The sequence below is a fragment of the Pinus tabuliformis genome, chromosome 6 (assembly GCF_031772625.1).
Source record: "Pinus tabuliformis cultivar Carrire ecotype Pingquan chromosome 6, CPIR1, whole genome shotgun sequence".
NCBI classification, from domain to species: Eukaryota; Viridiplantae; Streptophyta; class Pinopsida; order Pinales; family Pinaceae; genus Pinus; species Pinus tabuliformis.
Window position 1 is genome coordinate 1,508,474,185 of NC_142292.1, and position 22,234 is coordinate 1,508,496,418.

The following is a 22,234-nucleotide window of genomic DNA, read 5'->3' on the forward strand; positions in this document are numbered from 1 at the left end:
ACATTGTGACAAAGATTGTATCAATATGAAAATCAATCATTGTCTCAACCATGGTCCAACATTGCATTATGGCAAAGATTGTCTCAATATGATAATCATGGTCAACCATGGTCCACTATAAGTAGATTTTAAAATATTTACTTAAGTTATTCAATTATTAAATAATATAAATAGCAATTACTAGATAGAAAATATTTGAAAAATATTATAAAGGAAAAGGTTTAGTTTCAAACAAGGTAACATTATAAAAAAACTAGGTCTCTATGTTTATGTATAGAGATATTGTAAGTTTTAGTTCATGTCGTGTTTCTCAACCAACCTTGAGTTTAATATTATTTTATTGGGTTTATAATCCTTTGGGATTATAGTATTAATCCATTGGGTTTATAATATAAATCCCTTGGGTTTTTAATCTTGGTAGACCATGGACAACCATGGTCCAACGTCACATTGAGACAAAGATTGTCTCGTTATGAAAAATAACCATAATCAACAATTGTCAACGATGGTCAATCATGGTCAACCATAGTCCAGTGTCACATTGTGACAAACATTGTCGCAATATGGAAATCAACCATGTTCAACCATGGTCCAACGTCGCATTTTGACAAATATTGTCTCAATCTGAAAATAAATCATGGTCAAACATGGTCCAACATTGCATTGTTACAAAGATTATGTCAATATGAAAATCAACCATGGTTAATTTTGGTAAACCATATTTATTTTAGCATTTATAATATTTATTTATGGGTTTATATACCTTGGGTTTATATTATTAATCCCTTTCGTTTAATATTATTCCATTGGATTTATAATCCCTTAGGGTTAGAATATTAATCCCTTGGGTTTATAATATCAATCCATTGTGTTTATGGTCAATGATGGTCCCACATCACATTGTGTGAAATAGTGTCTCGATATGAAAATCAATCATGGTCAACCATGGTCAATACTCATGGTCACATTGTGACAAAGATTGTCTCATGGTCCAACATCACATTGCGATAACCATGGTCAACTGTGGACAATGATGGTCCAATGTCGCATTGTCACAAAGATTGTGTAAATATGAAAATCGACCAAGGTAAACCATGGGAAACCATGTTTATTTTAGTGTTTAAAGTATTTATTCTGGGGTTTATATATGTTGGGTTTATAATATTAATTCCTTTGGGTTTATGATCCCTTGGGTTTTAGTATTATCCCTTCAGTTTATAATATCGATCTCTACGGTTTATAAATCTAAGGGTTCGTATTCCTAGGGTATAATATTATTCATAGGGTTCATAATATTAATCCTTCGGTTTATTATAAATCCCTTGGGATTATAGTCGTGGTCAACCATGGTCCAATGTCACATTGGAACAAAGATTGTGTCAATATGAAAATGAACCATGGGCAACCATTGTCAACCTTTGTCAACCATGGTCAATCATGGTCAACCATGGTTTATCATAGTATACTATGGCCAACCATGGTTCAACGTCGCATTGTGAGAAATATTGTCTCAATATGAAAATCAAACATGGTCAACCCCAAATTAATAAAAACCAATATTAATAATCCCTTGGGTTTATTAATTGGGATTGGGGTTTATGGTTAGCCATGGTCCAACGTTGTATTGCGAGAAATATTATATCAATATGGAAATCAATCATGGTTAACCATTGTCAATCATGGTGAACCATGGTCAATAACCATGGTCATATTGTGACAAAGATTATCTCATGGTCCAACGTCACATTGTGACAACCATGGTCAATGATGGTCCAATGTCACATTGTTACAAATATTTTTCCAATATGAAAATCAACCATGGTAAACCATGGCAACCATGTTTGTTTTAGGATTTATAATATTTATCTTAGGGTTTATATATCTTGGGTTTATAATATTAATCCCTTGGGTTTAATACTATTCCCTTATGTTTATAATCCCTTGGCATTTTAGTATTAATCCATTGGGTTTATAATATTAATCCTTTGGGTTTATTAATCTAAGAGTTTATTTTAGGGTTTATAATATTTATCTTTGTGTTTATATACATTGGGTTTATAATATTTATGTTAGGGTTTATAATATTTATCTTAGAGTTTATATACCTTGCGTTTATAATATTAATCCTTTGGGTTTATTAATCTAAGGATTCATATTCGTAGGGTATAATATTGTTCATAGGGTTTATAATATTAATCCTAGGGTTTAATATAAATCCCTTGGGTTTATAATCATGGTCAACCATGGTCCAACGTCACATTGTGACAAATATTTTCTCAATATGAAAATCAATCAGTGTCACATTGTGACAAGGATTGTCTCAATATGAAAATCAACCATGGTCAAAAATGTTCCAACGTCACATTGTGTCAAATATTTTCTCAATATATAAATCAACCATGGTTAACCATGTTCAATAGCCATGGTCACATTGTGACAACCATAGTCATCCATGGTAAACCATGGTCCAATGTCCCATTGTGACAAAGATTGTCTCAATATGAAAATAGGAATGGTCAACCATGGAAAACCATTTTCCAATGTCACATTATGTCAAATGTTGTCTAAATATAAAAATCAATCATGGTCAACCATAGTCCAATGTTGCATTGTGACAAAGATTGTGTCAATATGCAAATCAACCGCGGTCAACCATGGTCAACCATGTTTATTTTGTGGTTTATATACCTTGGGTTTATAATATTTATCCCTTGGGCTTAATATTATTCCCTTGAGTTTTTAGTATTAATCCCTTGGGTTTATTAATCTAACGGTTGATATTGCTATGGAATAAAATTATTCATAGGGTTTATAATATTAATATTTGGGTTTATAATAATGGTCAACCATGGTCCAACGTCACATTGTGACAAAGATTTTATCAATATGAAAATCAACCAATTTCGAATTGTGACAAGGATTGTCTCAATATGAAAATAAACCATAGTCAACCATGTTTCAATGTCACATCGTGTCAAATATCATCTCAATATGTAAATCCTTTAGGTTTATAATAATGGTCAACCATGGTCCAACGTCACATTGTGACAAATATTTTCTCAATATGAAAATCAACCAATGTTGCATTGTGACAAGGATTGTCTCAATATGAAAATAAATCATAGTAAACCATGTTTCAACGTCACATTGTGTCAAATATTGTCTCAATATGTAAATCCATTGGTTTTATAATAATGGTCAACCATGGTCCAACGTCACATTGTGACAAAGATTTTCTCAATAAGAAAATCAACCAATGTCGCATTGTGACAAGGATTGTCTCAATATGAAAATAAACCATTGTCAACCATGTTTCAATGTCACATTGTGTCAAAGATTGTCTCAATATGTAAATCAACCATGGTCAATAACCATTGTCACCTTGTGACAAAGATTGTCTCTTCGTCCAATGTCACATTGTGACAACCATGGTCAACCATGGTCCAATACCACATTATGATAAATATTGTCTCAATATGAAAATCAACCATGTCCAACCATTGTCCAACATCACATTGTGCCAAAGGTTGCCTCAATATGAAAATCAATCATGGTCAACCATAGTCCATTGTCACATTATGACAAGTATTGTGCCAATATGAAAATCAACTACGGTCAACCATGTTTATTTTAGGGTTTAAAATATTTATCGTAGAGTTTATATACCTTGGGTTTATAATATTTATCCCTTGGGTTTATAATATTTATCCCTTGGGTTTAGTATTATTCCCTTGGATTTTTAGTATTAATCCCTTAAGTTTATTATTCCCTTAGATTTAATATTACTCCTTTGGGTTTATAATCACTTGACTTTTTAATATTAATCTATTGGATTTATAATATGTCTCAATAATGATAACAACAACAACTTTACATTTCTAATAAGCACATAAATTAGACGAATCCTCCTAAATTTATATGATTAAACAACAAGAAACTATATTTACATGATTGGGCAACAAGAAACTATAGTAATTACTACGCATAAAAACTAATAACCATAAAGACACCAAGTACTTAAAATGTCAACCAAATGAGTATATGTCCTTCTTCCATGAATAACATTTTTAAATTTCGACAAAGAAAAGAATCCTTTCCTGAAAAATACTATAAAAACATTAAACGAATAGCAATTGAGAGGCCCATTTCTGCATTATGATGAGAAGGAGCAAGTCTTTCAATGGCTCTCCATAGTGGCAAGTGTCTCTCAATATACCTCATCCATAATGAGGATTATGTGCATAATTAGAACAATTCTCTACTGCCTATACATTAATTGATGAAATGACCAACATGGAATGTTGGGAATGAATGGGAAACATTAATTAAATTATATTAATATTTAATTTCATATTTAATTAATTTTATATAAAAATGAATTCCCTTGGATTTTTAGTATTAATCCCTTAAGTTTATTATTCCCTTAGATTTAATATTACTCCTTTGGGTTTATAATCACTTGACTTTTTAATATTAATCTATTGGATTTATAATATGTCTCAATAATGATAACAACAACAACTTTACATTTCTAATAAGCACATAAATTAGACGAATCCTCCTAAATTTATATGATTAAACAACAAGAAACTATATTTACATGATTGGGCAACAAGAAACTATAGTAACTACTACCCATAAAAACTACTAACCATAAAGACACCAAGTACTTAAAATGTCAACCAAATGAGTGTATGTCCATTCTTCAATGAATAACATTTTTAAATTTCGACAAAGAAAAATATCCTTTCCTGAAAATACTATAAAAACATTAAACGAATAGCAATTCAGAGACCCATTTCTACATTATATGAGAAGGAGCAAGTCTTTCAATGTCTCTCCATAGTGGCAAGTGTCTCTCAATATACCTCATCCATAATGAGGATTATGTGAATAATTAGAACAATTCTCTATTGCCTCTACATTAATTGATGAAATGACCAACATGGAATGTTGGGAATGAATGGGAAACATTAATTAAATTATATTAATATTTAATTTCATATTTAATTAATTTTATATAAAAATGAATTAATTATTATTATTATTTAATAATAATTAATTTATTATTTATTATTTATTAATTATTGTTAATAAATTATTATTAATAATATTTATTAAATATTATTAATAACAATTTTATTATTATTATTATTATTATAAACAAAATTATATAAATTATAAATATATATCTATATATATTTATATATATAGATATTTTCTACAAATAACATTAAGTCATAAATATTTAATTAATAGATTAATTTATTATTTATTTTTTAATTATAAAAAATAAATAATTTATTATTATTATTATAAATTATTTTACTTTCATATTCATTTTAATACAAATAATAAATAATAAATATTTTAAAATAAATAATAATTAATTAATTGATTACTATTATTATTATTATTTATTAATGATTTGATATATATATAGTTGTGCTAATGTTAATATTAAAGTGTTTTATGGATATTTACTATAAGTTTTTATCCATTTGTTTAGTTTTATGACATGTTTCAGTTTGTTGTGTATTCTGATTTTACAATTTAATCAAATAGTTAATTTGGTATTTTTTCAATATATATTATATTTTTAGTATTTTTTTTAATATTATAATATTATATATTGTTTCTAAAAAATGCGCTTTTATGTAAAAGATTAACCTAGAGTATTTGATATATTTATATACATTCACATTTAGAAAGCAATATAATATTTCCCCCAAAAAATTATATTCCACTTTTTTTGGGTTAATAAACACTCACTTGAAAGTTCAGTCAAACTAGCATTTTAAATTTTGATTAATAAACACTCACTCCCAATTTGGGTCGTGCATCAACGTGGATTCAACTTCCCCTTGAAAACTATGCCTCCTCTAACTAAAATCGTATGCAACATCCTCCCTCTCACATACATAATGTCATTCGATGATATACTCTCCACTATTATCTTACTTTTCAAGCATCATTTGCATACCCGATAATATTTTTTTTAATATATCTTACTTTTAAAGCATCATTTGCATAACAGATAATAAAATTGTTTAATATAAATGGTTTGATTGAGTAACTAAATGATTTGCTGTTTTCAATATATGACTACAATCCAAAGGAATTATTATTGATTTCCTTCCTCGTAATTATGTGCATTTCTCTCATGCACATAAAAGTAATATGCAAATAAATGTATATGCTATGGAAATTATGGTTTTATTCATGAAAATTTAAATATTTATGAAAAATAATGAAGTTAAATTATATATTTATATATAGTTATATATAGTATTGAGAGGTATAAAAGAATATTGATAAGAGTGAGGAATATGGAAGGAAATAATCAAGTTAAATTTAGATGATCTATTTTTAGAAAAATAATTAAGGGAACAAAGTTAGGAAATTTAGTTATTTTACAAAGTTACAATGAATGAATAGAAGATTTGGGAAGACCATATTGAAAAAATAAATCAAAAAATATAAAAATTGTGTTCTAATAGAATAAATATTATATAAAGATTAAGTGGAACAATTTTCACACTTTTACTAGTTGGTTCAATACAACTTAGATAACAACTTCAAAGAGATAAACAAAAAAATAGCCAAGTAGAGATTTATCATGGGAGGTTGGAGCCACTCTTGATTCTCCAAATGATGATCATAGACCTCACCATGTTGTCATCCAACATTTCTCTTCTTGGAAAAAATATTGTTGCAGCAGAAGTCATGTTGATTCGGGTAGGCATCCTTTATATGAAGGTCCTAAAGGTTGTTTCGATGGATTTTGATTACAGTAATTCCATCATTTTTGTGGATCATCAAGATGAAAACATATCCATTTATGATTTGGAAAATGCATTCCTTGAATATCTACCCAAATTTAGATGCAATTGGATCTTTATTGTTGCATCTTTGAGTGGGAAAACATAATTGTTTGAAGGGCTTTGAAATGGGAACTATGGGAATAAACTTTCCTTTCCATCCTTTTGTAACTCCAATATAGGAGGTTTATAATCAAAACAAAGTAAATGAAGATATTTCATTCACAATGTTCAAGGTGAATTGAGCCTACCAATCATGAACCTTGTCGAAAAAGATGGATTTGTCCTTCTACAGAGAATTATCCTGAAGTGTGGATGCACAAATTACGAAAAGGCCAATAAATTATGCATAGAGTGACTTGGAGGTGGTGTTGAAACCTAGTGAGAGTATGCCAAACATATAAATGAATCAGCTCTCAAATAAAAAAGCCTTGGAAAACATTTTCAAGAGAGCTATTAATCTCGTTGTACTACCAATAGAAGATAAAGAACTTTTGTTCTTCACAAAAAGGAAAGACAAGAGTTCAAAAGCATTCAAATTTCTTTTAAAATCCTTGAAGTATGTACTCTATCAAAGAAGAGAAGAAGATAAGTTATCTCAGTTTTATGTACTCTATCATAGAAGAGAAGAAGCCATGTTATCTCATTTTCTTCATCATGTCAATGTCTCCATCAAACTTCAAGGAAAGGAAGGCATTTCTATAAGTATGAAAAAATCCTTGGAGAAGGCCATGTGTTGATAATATTCTAATAAAAGTTAGTTTGAAATATGGAAATTTCTGAGGCCAAGAGATATTTTCCCTCACCAATTTTAATAAAAAATATTTTTAACTCAATACTAGGAGAAGGATCGTAGTGCTACCTTGGAATATAACACCAATAAGAAATAGTATCACAAGGACAGTAAGGCATATTTTGATATTCCAACCAACAATTACAAATGATATTAATAAACAAGGGACGTTCAAGCCATAATTTGATCAACCAACAAATCCAAATGATATTAACAAAGCCTTGATGATGAAGGTATATGACTACAGAGGCTTCACTAACAAAGTAATATCATACCACATGCATTCATATTGGGGCATAAAAAGTGAGAAGAAAATGAAATAATAGATTGGGCGTATAATATGGGGGTAAAGGGTTTTTATATGGTGCATAGTAATATGTGTATTATAAGGTATTGTTTGTACAATACATTGGTCAATATTCCTAAAATATGGTTGATCTCTGTGTGCCTTAGACCATTAAACGCCACAAATCATAGTGAAAAGTTCTTGAGTATTGGTTGAGTAATTTCATTGTGGGAGAATTAATATGCATCTACAATGTATATCAAAAGAATAAAAGTGCATTGTATAAGAATGCATGTGGGGTCATAACTGAGGCATCATGTCACTATACTAGGGATATAGGTATAAAGGGGCAGAAAAAATGTTAATGAAAAGATGGATACCTAAAATATCTAGTGGAAGTAGGGGTTTTTTAAATTGGGAATGTGCATTGGGTTCATATTAGTAGGGTGTTAAATAAAGTGATTTTTAAAAGCATTTTCCAATATGTAGTCAAACTAATGATAATTTTTAGTATGCCATGAGTGTACGTGCTATGTCAAAGATTCATTGAGTGAAGCCCCCAGGTATATGATGCAGTCCATGACAACCAAGATAAATAACAACCTCAGTATACATGTAACATAGGAACTAGGTCATTTTAGCTAGATATCTCCATCGGTGCAATGATAAAAGGATTCAGTCAACCAAATTCAATATAAATGTTACACTCTTTGATCACAACCTTTAAAAATATCTACATAAAAATAAAAAAAGATGAAGTACTTTCTACAAATAAATTAAAGTGAAGAAAATTATAAAATTTAAGTTAGATTTCTTCCTGAATTTCCCTTTCTTCTAAACTAATTGATCTAAGTAAAATTAAAGTAATAACATAAACAAGCTAGTGAGGGGAATCATTCACATTGAGATCCCATAGAGAAATATATCCAAGAGTTTAGTCAAAGTCTATGACCATAGTGCTCCTACCTATATTCACTAAGACTCCAATCCCATGGTTGGAAGAAACAAGTGTGTTCCATACATCCTTATAATAAGTTCCAAGCGATGTGTGCAAACAAAATGAAGGAAGAAGGATTATAGGAGAGACGAGAACTACCCATGACTATTTCCTTGAAGGTAATGGAATCAAGGAAGTGATCATTGGTAAGGGCTCAATCGTCAAGCTCTCCATTAAAGGAGATGGACTATTACCACTAAGCTTAGCCCATAAAGCAAATAAATTTGTTAGATATACGCTCCAAGGAAAATTAAGATCATAGATAGGGCTTTCAGGGGAAAAAAGAGGGACATTCATGGCTAAAAAGACTTTCAATAGATTTCAATCATGAAAGGCATGAGATTGGATAAGGGACTAAAAGCCCATAAATATGGACATAGGAGAGACCAAAGTAAACAAATTGAGAGGGCTATCCAGTAATAAATAAAATCTAACACTCATCAAAAGGAATTTACAAGTTGGGTTAAGCCCTTAAGTATAGATAACTTAGGAAGAAAGAAAATTTACATGTTAACAATGTATATTCCATTGTTATTAGTTGTAGTAGTTAGTAACATATATATACTTACATATTTATTATGCTACCATCCTAGATCCATATTGACATGAAAACCACTTTTCTGAATGTAAAACTTGAAGAAATGTTTGCACCTTGAGAGATTTGATCCATCTCAGATGTTGATAGATGGGAATTTAAGACTCTCAGGGCTCGATAGATATGAAGTTAAGATGGCTCTAGGATGGTTTAAGTATTAATAAATATTTTTTATTTTTATTCTTTTATATCTAATTTAATTGATTCAAAATATTTTAATTAATAATATTTTGCTTTTATGTAATTTGACTGAATCAAAATGTTTAGATAATAAAACATTACAAAATCTCTTCCATAGTGGGATTGAGATGCAAAAATGTAATAAATTAAATTAACAAAAAATATTTATAAAATATTTTGATTGTGTAATGAGAAATGGATTTTGACCATGTGGTATTGACGAACCATGGTATTGGCCCATGGTACAGTATGTTTATCCATGGTTAAAAATCTTGTTATATTGTAAGTATTATCTTGATTGTGAAAGGAGAGATGGTTTTTTGGCATGTGGTATTGATGAGCCATGGTATTGGCCCATGGTATAATATGGTTAATAATATCCATGATAAAGTGATGGTGAATATCCATAGTTAAAAATCTGGTTATATTGTAAGTATTAAGTTTTTATATGTTTATTAATGAAATTTAAATATGATTAAAAATTATTATTTTAATTCATATGGTAAATGGACCTTAATTTATATATTTTAATGTTGAGTCTAACTTATAGATGAAATGGCCTTTTTCATGACATTTTTTCTAGTTAATTTTAATCAAAATGAGACATAAAATTTTAAAAACTTGATTTTAGATTGTTTAATCTACATAGTTTTAGTGTCCTATGGGTTTTTCAGCTGAATCAATTTATGCATTCAAAATTTATTTTAAACAACAAAAAATATTGAAATTGTATTTTGGTGAATTCCAGTGAAGAAGCCTATTTAGTCTATAAATTATACTACGCCTATGTTAATGTGATAGAGAGTGTATATATATCTCAAAAGTAATTATATTTTTCTCCTGTTAGATTTAATTCAAAGAATGTTATAAAACTAAATTCAAATAAAATAGTTATAAACTATTTTGATTGTGAAACAGAGATGGTTTTTGGGCATGTATTATTGATGAGCCATGGTAATGGCTCATGTCATTATACCAAAGCCTATTTACAAGTTAATAATATCTATGGTAAAGTGGACGTGAATATCCATGGTTAAAAATATTGCTAGATTTTTATTGTAAGTATTAAAAAATTTATGTGCTTATTAATTAAATTTAAATATGGTTAAATAATCACTATTTTAATTTATAAGTTATTATTAAACAAAATTTTAATATAAGAAATTTAATTTTATTATTTTTATTACTTTTGATTTTTTATGGACACTACAACATCTCCCTCATAATTGGCTCTATATTACTTTTAAACTTTTATTATTATTTAATTAAACTCATTTAAATGTTTACAAATCCTTCACGTCTTATAAATTTAACATACTAAGCGAACATTTAAAAATGTTGGCAAACTTTCTTACATTACACCTACACATCTCCCCTATAATGGGTTGTAGGCAACCTCTCGGTGCAACAAGAGACACTGGTCATATTCCATATTGTTGGGAATCCATATCTTGCATAAAAGTAACAATCCTTCCCATATTAATAACAATATGAAAACAAAACAATAAAGAGCATAAAACTTAATCAAGATTCTTGTAGTTCTTCACAGTTTACACTTTTGATAAAACAATATGTAGGTTGCACTTTCGATAAATTCTCTCAAGAACACTTCCTTCACATGAGATTCACTGAAATAAAACAAATGAATGGAAAATCCATCCTTATCACATCTTAGATATGCAACATAATGACCAAATTTCATGGTGTCTTCATGCTCAACTACTCTAATTAGCTTGTAAATATAATTGTCCCTTCACATGAGATTCACTAACATAAAAAAAGTGAAGGGCAAAGCCATCTTGATCACATCTCAGATATGCAACATAATGACCAAATTTCATGGTGCCTTCATGCTCAAGTACTCCAATTAGCAGATAAATATAATTGTCTTTTTCCTGACACATGAATTAAAGGAAATGAATTAGTACATACTATTCTATATGTAACGAAACACTAAATACATATTGTTCTATATCAAACTATTGCTTAACTTGTAAAATGAATAAGAAAAAACTCCAATGAAAGTGAAAATGACCAAATTTGGTCGATAGGACTAGGAAATAAGACATTTATAAAAAAAGAGATATATACTTGAAAAAAAAAAAATGAGGGATGTAAGTAAATACCTTACATTGTTTGATGATAAATTTAATAAAAAGGAGATAAAATATACATAATTTAACTTTGGCTAAGAGCCTAAGAGGAAAAATGGAAAGAGTAGTGCCTCTTAACATTTAAGGTCAATAAAATGTAAATAATAAACCTTGATAAATCTATATTATGAACCCATCATACACTCACCACTATACCATAAAAAATAGAAAAATAACTAACACATAACAAACATGCTTCAAAGGTTGGTAATTACTCAAGGTCTAAATAGGGCCTGAGATCAAACCTCTTTTGAAAGGAAACATGATCACTCAATTTACTTAGGTTTGAATTTAAAATAGTCATGTTTGAACCTTTTCAAATGTATGGTTAGAACAAGTGAAGCCTTGTTGATGAGACATGTTTTGGTTGCTTCGTGTATTATGTTATCAGAATTGGCTTCACGCTTTCTTTTCCTTGACTTTCTTTTCTTCGATCTATGTCCTTCTCCACTTGGAGCTAATTTTTTGGCATTTCAAATCTTGTTCTCCCCAATTTTCATATATTATGCCACCCTCTTCCCAACCTATAGATGTAGGTCGTTCTCCAAAATTTTTATTTATTGTTCCACCCGCTTCCCACCCTGTGGATGCAGGTCATGCTCCACATATTCAAGATATTGTGGCACCCTCTTCCCGCCATGTGGATGCAAGCATTTCTCCCAAATTTGAAGATATTGTTACACCCTCTTCCCGACCTCTAGATATATTTTTTTCTCCCCAATTTTCATGTATTGTTTTTCCCTCTTCCCAGCCTGTGGATGCAAGTCATTCTCCCCATCTTGCATGCATTGCGCCACCCTCTTCCTAGCCTATGGATGCAGGTCATTCTCCCCAATTTTCATATATTCTGCCACCCTATTCCTAGCTTGTGGAAGTATGCATTTCACCCTCTTCCCAACTTGTGGATGCAGGGATTTCAATTGGATTGATCCCATCAATTTCTAAACTATCTTCATCCCCTAAAATGATTTCATCCTCATTGGGATGGCCCTCTTTATAGCTGAATGAAACCAATTGTGCAGAGGAATAATGTGCAGGGACACTATATTGCCACAAAAATCCCATTTTCATTTGATGGCCCTCTTGGTTAGATGTTTGACCATTGTCTATACCATTTAAACTACATTAACCCTTAGTTTTCTATCATGCATTGTCATTCAAACTAGCTCCACATGTTGTTACACACCCACTATGTTTTTTAAATTCATAATCTTTTGTATTAGAGGTTTCCAAACACCTTGGTAAATTCAAAACTTCAAGTTCTATATCTTTGGACCTCTTCACTAAATTTTCATCCACTGTAGAATCTAAAATATTTTGCAAGATCTCGAGCTTGTGCTTTTCAATGCAATAGAAGCTTAAGAGCCATGGGGATGCCACTTCGTTCGCTAACAAAATAACCTAGAGGTAAATCAAATTTCCCAATGTTTGTGTTGATATATGTAATAGGAGACATCAATTGTAATGAAGTTCTCGGTCCGTATGTCGCTTACTTACTTCTAAATGTACAACATATATTTTCATTCGAAACCTTTTCTGAAACGAACAGAGGAAATAGAATTCTAAAATGATATTTTATTTCCATAATTCTTGCAGTGGGAAAATTGTTGATTGGATTAAGCATCTTGATTCCTCTTGTGTTTAAATCGGTGAAAACCTAGGTAGGATCCTAGATGGATGGGATTTAATGCACAATATTTTCTTCTTCTAGCATGGTGTGAGTTGTGTACATGGGAGAGTAACATAGTTGAATTTGATTAGAGAAGGCTTAGTTGGGGTTCACCCCACATCTGCTGTAACCAGCCTTGACAAGCTACAAGTATTAAATCTCCCAAGTAATGAGTTTTCCCATGATGTTTTTTATTTGACCTAGTTACCCTTTATCTTACAACAAATAGATATCTCCTCCAATGGCCTCATAGGCCCCATTCCTAAAGAATTATTAGAATCACATCGATTGACCTTTATTAATTTGTCTCACAATAACTTATGTAGCAATTTACCTGCAAATATATTGAGTTCTCAGCTGCAACTCTGGACCTTAGATCTCTAATTCAACATTTTTTCTAGGTCAATAGATTTTCTTGATCTGAATATCTCCATATGAAATAATGTGGTATTCGTGGACCTATCCTCGAACCATCTAATAGGAGAAATCCTTCCCTGATTCTCCAAATGGATTGCATTGCAGAGTCTAAATTTCTCGTCAAATGAATTTGATGGTACCATCCCTAGATCTTTGGGTGAACTCACAAATCTCTGGAGGCTAGACATTTCCCACAATCATCCATGGTGTCAATTCTCTCCAAGCTTGGGAATTGTTGTCAATCACTAGAACAACATCTGCTTTCCTCAAACAATATGTCTCGTTTGTTCTCCTCATCATAATAACTACAATATAATAATATTTCTAACCCCTTCCCAAATTTTATTCTTGGAAATCTCCAAGGCCTAGAAATATTGCTTCTTACTAATAATTACATTACAAGACCCTTCCCGCCATTGATCTCAATTTGCAATAATTTGAGAGTAGCAAACTTGAGTTAAAACAAATTTTCTCGGACATTTTCGCTCACAATTTTCCAAGGTGCATATTCTCTCAAAGAGCTTAGGAAACCAAATAACCTCATAATACGAAAAAAACTACTACATTAGCTTAATGCACAAGGATGAAAATGATAAACTTGACTCTCAATTTTTTGAAAGGATAGATTCCTCCTGAGCTAGGACGACTGAAGAATCTGGAACATTTGATGTTGTGGTTCAAGGGGTTGGAGAGGAGAATCCCTCATGAGCTTGGTGGGTGCATCTAGCTCAATAATATAATCCTCAACAATAATTTTATAATGGGCGAGATACGAGAAAAACTTTCATATTGCAATAATTTAGAATGGGTTTCTTTAACGAGAAAGAATATCACTAGAAGGATTCCCTTCTAAGCTCATGAATAATCATCTCCAAGATAAAATCCCCACTGAGATGTGAAACTACACCATTCTACTCTGACTGGACTTGAATAACAATTAGCTAAGTAGAAGCCGATGGAGGTTGGCAGAACCTTCAAACTTGAACTTAACATGCGGGATTTGGACAGAGATGAGGACCACGTGCCATATTTTAATTAGAGGGAGGTAGAAAAAAAAATAACCTTTGTGATTGGCTAGCTCTGTCTAGCCCAACCCTCCACAGAAACACCTATATCTATGTAATAAAATTATATAATTGTATAAATACCAAGATTGCGTAAATTTGATCCCATGACTTTCAAGCTTCTTTAGTAAACATATGGGTTAAAGTGAAAAACTTGGTAAACTAATTTCAATTTTTTTAAAATGATTTTTAGTTGAAATAAAAGAAAATTAGAGTTCAACAAGTTGTATAGGCTATTAAACTTTATCTACATAAAATTTATTTTGCATGCTAAGAAATATTTAGGTGAAAATCACATAAGAGAAGGACCATAAGTGTGGTTCATCTTCAGGACAAGATGTTTTCTAGCCGTTATAATATAACAACTAGTCTTGATTAAATAATTATTTTCCGAATTTAACCTTTTGTGATCCATATTACATTAAGAAGAGTCTTTTCGGTCAAAATCACATAGGAGAAAATTTTGCCGATGCGTTTCGAACCAGCTAGTGTGGTTCCTCATCAAGACCAGATGAAAATGCAGATCATGGCACAGGCTTAAATAGAGGGAGATGTAGAGACCAAAAGATCATTTAACGACTAGTTTATGAAAATTAATATTTCAATAATGATTATTAAGATCAAATAATATTCCTATAAAGGCTAATATAACGGTTACCTTAAGAATAATAATATTATAATTTATAATAATAATTAAGATAAATAATAATAATAATAATATTAATTAAAAAAGATAAAAAAAAATAAAATTTAAAGAGAAACAAACAATTTAAGTCGACCAAAGTTATAAAATACAAATAAATAAATAAAATAAAATAAATAAATAGGAGTCAAGACTTGATTAGTGGGTCAAGATCCTATAACAAAAATAATAATTAAAAGTGACTAAAATTAAAAAAAAAAACAATCAAAAGGAAGAGTAAAATTATTATTATTTTTATTATTATTTATTTATTATTATTATTTATTTTTAATAAAAAATTGGTTTAGTAAAAATAGACATATAGTTGTAAATAATGAATTAAATTAATTTTATTATTATTATTATTAATATTTTAATAAAAAAACATATATAAATAACTAAAATTAAATGATAATATCATCCCACTTAGTTAAATAATGAATTCAAATAGTTTTATTATTTTAATTATTAATATTTTGATTAAAAAAAATCATATATAAATAACTCAAATTAAATAATAATATGGTCAAACTTAATTCAGTATAAATAAATGAATATCTCGTATAATTTTAGATTTATGTTTTATCTTATATCTATAATCTGAGTGATCTATACTTTAGTTGAAAGTTTATTTGTAGAAAAAAATAAAAAATATTTTTTAAATAACAAATTTTACCATTTGTTTGTTTTAAATCTAAGTTGTTCATGTTTTAAACTTACTAAATTTTACGTTTCATTAAATTTTAGGCCGTTGTCTTTTTTATTTAAATTTAGATAAATTTTATGATATTCTTTTTGTATTTGTTTAGTTATAGTTATTTTTTTTAGTTTTAAAATTTAATTGTTTTAAAATTTTAAGTTTATTTATTTTAATTTTTTTAATTTAATTACATTTTTAAAATGTCATTGTTTTTATCAAAATTTAATTTAATTTTATGATATTTGTTTTTAAGTTATTGTTAATTTTTAGGTTCAATTTATCTTATTATAATTTAAAATTTTCAAGTTAATTTTTATTTAGATTTAAACGATTTTATATTTTGAATCTATGTTATTAAAATTTTAGGTTTACGTTATGGAAATTTACATTTTTAAAGTTAACTTTTTATTTAAATTATATGATGTTAATTTTGTTTATGGTTGTTTAGTTATGGGTTTTTTTTGGGGTTAAATTAATTTTATCCATTTAAGTTTTTAAGTTAATTTATAATTAAATTTTATGATGTTCTTTTCTCTTATTGCTCAGTTATAATTTGTTATTAAAAAAAAAAAAAAAAATTAAATTAAATTTTAAGATTTTTAAAATTTTTTTATTAGATGTTGTATTTATTAATTAAGTTTAAGATAAAATAATATAGTTTAAAAATAATAATATTTATTATAATGTAGTTGTTAATTAGCCATGAAGATAATTATTATTAGTTGTTATTCAAAAAACTATATGATTTAAAATAATATATTAGTGATTTATAAAAAATAAACTTTAACTTTTTATCAAATATTTATAAATATTAAACCATTATCCCATTTCCAATTTCTTATTAATTAATAATTTTAAATATTTAAATTTTCATCAAATATATAATAATTTTAAATCTTAAGCGATTAACCCATTTCCAATTCTTGACTAATTAAGGATTTTGAATCTTACTTTAAAATTAAAAAGATAACTTTAACCCCGATCGGGTGGATGAAGGGTATAATGAGGGATATGAAGGCATGCCGCGTCTCTTCCTCAAGAATTGAAATAAAGTACAGATGCCATGTGGGACACATGCTAACACAGAATGGATGTTTCGAAATGTTTGGCATTAAACCTATATGTATGAGTGTAGGTGGAGGGAAGTTGTTATTGCATCTAGGTATGGGCATATCTAAAGGTGGTAGAGGGAACAAAGTGTTTGTGCATGCCACCAACTTGTTCAAACCCCTTCTAGAGTGGATTTTAGGGATACAAGTAGATGTTTATAAGTGAGATTGTTCTTGGCACTATGTTGGAGGTTATCAATGCCTGATTTGGGACCCTCCATAGGACAGTAGCTATAAAACCCATTTTGGTCGGGCTAGTGAGGAGAGCCAGGGGTGCTCGCATAATTGGTGTATGCGAGAAAATATATTGTTATGGTGCTTGGTTCTAGTCACCTAGGTAAGTCTTCAAAAATGTTTTCATGGTCTCTATAGTGTGATTTCTCATCCTGTTTAGAAGAAGGTGATTCACAGTTGGGTTCTCCTTTGGGCCTTATAATTTCTGGCTAAACAAAGCCTGGATTTTCGAGCATACCAGGCATATCGTCATGAAGTTTGTGATTTAGCCATATTCATTTGGAATTCGAAGTTAGTGACCTTTTCATCGGATGTTATCCAATGTTTCCAAGCTCATTTAGTTCAGTCAAGTGATAGTAGGGGGCATTATAGCTAGTGTGGTGCTCCCAAATTCTTTCTGGTAGAGCATCTATGCTCAATGGCTACTTGGGGGAAAAAATTTGCACTGAATTGGGATGGAAGATGGCGTCTTCAACATTTGTTGTGGCAAATTAAGGCTCGAGAGGTGTCTCTAGGTTTCTACGATCTTAAACTTTAGTGTAGGAGCCAACTTGTTGGGCCAGCGGGAGATGGGAATTGCTGGAAATGGTCACAAACTAAAGCACAATGGGACCTAAAGCCTAACATTATCATAGTTGGTCATTGGGTGTTGATGGACTCTTGGGCTCGAGGTGCAACAACAAAGGCTTTGTGTTCGGAGAATCAGATTGGAGGAGCGATGAAATTTATTAGGCAGAGGGGAAGAGAGAGGATAGGGATAGGATCGTGAGGACACGGGGAAAATCATAAAGGATAATTTGAGTGTTAAAAATAGTAACAAGAAATTCCAATTTAATTTGTCCTTGAATTAAATTGTGAATTAAAATTGAATTCTATTCTCATAGCAACTTGTAAATAGTGATTTAAGTTTAATTGACTTAATTGACTTAGGAATTTTGAGTTAGAAGTTTATCTGGAGTCATGTAAGTGTGATCCCCAATTTTTAGCGGTCCAGGTTGAGTTCTTTGGAGTTGTAATTAGATAACTCAGTTCAATTGAGTTATAGTCAGTTAAACTACTTCTAATTGTTGGAGGGACTAGTAGAGGTTTAGTAGTGAGTCATTGCACCAGTGCATCCTAAGTGACAGAACAGTTAACTGAGTATTCACTCACAAATAATTCATGCATGTCAATTTAGACGAAGACCAAGTTGAGAGTAGAGTGCAGGGACAATGTACTATCAGCTGTATGATTTTCCGAGTTGTACAGATCATGCATGCAATCAGTTGATGACCAAAGTTTGCATTGTGTAGTTTTGGAAGAAGGATTTCCCAATTAAATATGGGTGGATCATCTTAGGAATTGCACAAGGAAATAAGGGCTTGGTAGGCAACAGAATTGGCTAGAATTGGCTAGTGAGGCAAAGAGTTTATCATACTTGTGCAAGGATTATATTAGTGAGAACAAGCATTGTATTTTCCTCTTAGATTTCTAATTAATGCAATCTAGATAGTTGGGGTTTCGAGAAGTTTCTTTCCCCAGACAAATATTGTGTTATATGCAATCGATATTCTTCCTCTTGCTAATTATTGTTTTCATCGATCATTATTGGTTTTCGATGTTGAAAGTAGAGTAGATTCCATTAGAGGAATTTTGAGGTCTAAAATGGGCCTCATAAGACAAATATACAACCAAAATAAACTTTATAAGAACCAATAGTATTCAAGATGATGATGTCAACCATGGGGGATGATTCACCATTTTTCGAGTAAAAAAGTAAAAAAAATAATAAAATAATAAAACTATTTTTCAACTCGTATTTTCAACTTATCTCCCTAATGTTTTACTAAAATTTCAAGCGGTAGTACTCTTTCGATGCAAAATTTAATTCCTCATCCAAAGAGTACCCATATTTCATACTTTCGATGGACTCTTCTACACAAAAAATGAGAAATACATGGAAAAACGTGATTGCAGTCATGTTTTTCATGTATTTCTCATTTTTAGTTTAGGAGGGTCCATTGAAAGTTTGCGACGTGGTACTCCTTGGATGAGGAATCAAATTTTTCATCCAATGACTCAAAATTTGAGTGAACCCATAGGGAGATGAGTTGAAAATACAAGTTGAAAAAGTAGTTTTTCTTTTTTCCCTCTAAAGTTTGATGATGTAATCTAATCTTATTTTATTATTTCCACTATTATTTTATAGTTTACTTAGGAGGCCCATTTTAGGTCTCAAAATTCCCCTAATGTTGTCTTATATTTTATTAAATTACATGAGTTATTGAATCTGCATAGAAAAATCTACATGGTATCGGAGCTAAAGACATAATAGAAGAGGAGATTTTGAGTTTGTTGTCCTAGTTAAATTCAAATTTGCAGGTCATACGTCAAAGTCGAAAAATGGATTTCTGCAGTTTGAGACTTGAGTATTCCTTGAAAGGCAACACAAATTACATAGCCTAAAAGGAGATTATGGAAGCAGTGTTCGAAGACAATGGCCTCAAGGAATTCATTGATCAAGACATTCCTAAGCTTCGAGTATCGGATGCTAATGATATGGCTGAATGAAGAAAGTGTGTGCCAAAGGCGAGGAAGATTATTCTGGAGGGAGTTTGAGACTAGGGGTGATTTTAGGGGCAAATGTTCACCCTTTGGCGAAATTAAGGGGTTTTAAATTTTTAGTGGGCGATTATTTTGTATCATAGTACATTTTTACAAATCACCTCAAATAGCCCACCTTCTTTTAAGGGAGAGGGTAAAAAAGGTAAATTTAGCCCTTGAAATTAGGAGTTACAACCTTCCATTCGCCCATTTTCGAGAATATGTTTTATTTAAGTGAATCCTATGGGCCAAAGGCCCAAATGCCATATTTATAAAAGAGGTATGGTAAATTAATAAAAATATAAATAAATGAGAATTATGGTAAATAAATAAAACATTTTTTACATTTACTCCATAAATCACTTTATATACATGCAAGGGTGTAAACAAATAAAAATATAAGTAAAGTGGAGGTATGGTAAATAAATAAAACGTCTTTTTATACTTACTCAAAAGGTATGGTAAATAAATAATAATATAAATAAACTAGACGCATGGTAAATAAATAAAACCTCATTTTATATTTAGTCCATAACCCTCGTTCTATTTATGAAGGCTCAAGAAAGAAGTTTTATTTAAGTGAATCCTATGGGCCAAATACCATATTTGTAAAAGAGGTAAGATAAATTAATAAAAATATAAATAAACGAGAGGTATGGTAAACAAAAAAAACATTTCTTTTATATTTACTCCATAAGTCACCTTATATTTACGAACACTCAAAAAATGCATTATATTTAGGTGAAACCTATGCGCAAAATACTATGGGACAAATACCATGGACTAGATTGTTATTAATACCATGAAAAAAACCATTATTAACCCTAATATTAGAATTAATAAAAATAAAAATGGCACATGTTATTGACCCATGGTATTCACCAAAATGGCACATGGTATTGACCCATGGCATTCACCTGGAATGTAGCCTATTTAAATGGGGGAATTCAACCAACATAGATCCATCTTTACTCTAGATCTACTAACCCCTTAGAGGTATCAATATTGTGATATGCAAACTAGCATAGAGTGAAAAAATATTTGAGTAAAAATGGATGTTTTAATTTAATGTATGTTAAACATTTTAGCTTGGTTAAAATAAAAAATAAAATAAAAATCAACTATTAATTTTATTAATTTTTATAAATTACTAATAGTAATTTTTAAGCTCCAGGTTTATGATAACCCATGGTATTGACCCATGGTAATACCATGGTATTCATGTAAGCATAGACTATTTAAAAGAGAAATTCTATCCTCTTAGATCCATCTTAATTCTGGGTCTACCAAGTGCTCAGAGGGATAAATAGATTTCATCCCCCTAAGAGTGGTAGATGTGGAGTTAAGATGGATATAGGTTGGTTTTTATGATAATGAAGATATTAAATAGACTTAGGAAATTATATTCTAAAAACATCTTAAGGTGAATGGTTAAAGCATAGACATTGGACAAGTATATTTGTATACTTCTGTTTTAAACTGAAACAAATCCAGAGCTAAAAGGAATGGATTGATTGCACTAGTCATCCTTCTATAACTTTCCAACATATGCTGGAGTAAACAGATTGTAATTTGGGTAATTTTTCTAATTGCAAATAGGAACATACTTGTGTATTGGCAGGGTGGTTATGATTTCCCTAGAAGTGATGAATTTGAATTTTTCTTGGTTTTATATATAGTTAGGTTTTTCTCACGCTTTCTGTGAATGGCACGACTGAATTTTATCCTACACCTACTAGGTTATCGATATGTAATTTCGGTAATTTTGATTTCAAAAGATATTTTAAAGAAATGCAATGATTTCATTTGTGTATTCAATAAACACAAGATTTTATAATTGAGTAAAATATTCGCCATCCCTGGTGAGAGATTCGCTAAAAAATTATATATATATATATCATATTATTGATAAAATCGCCTTCCATTTTTCCTATATACCATGGAGATTCAC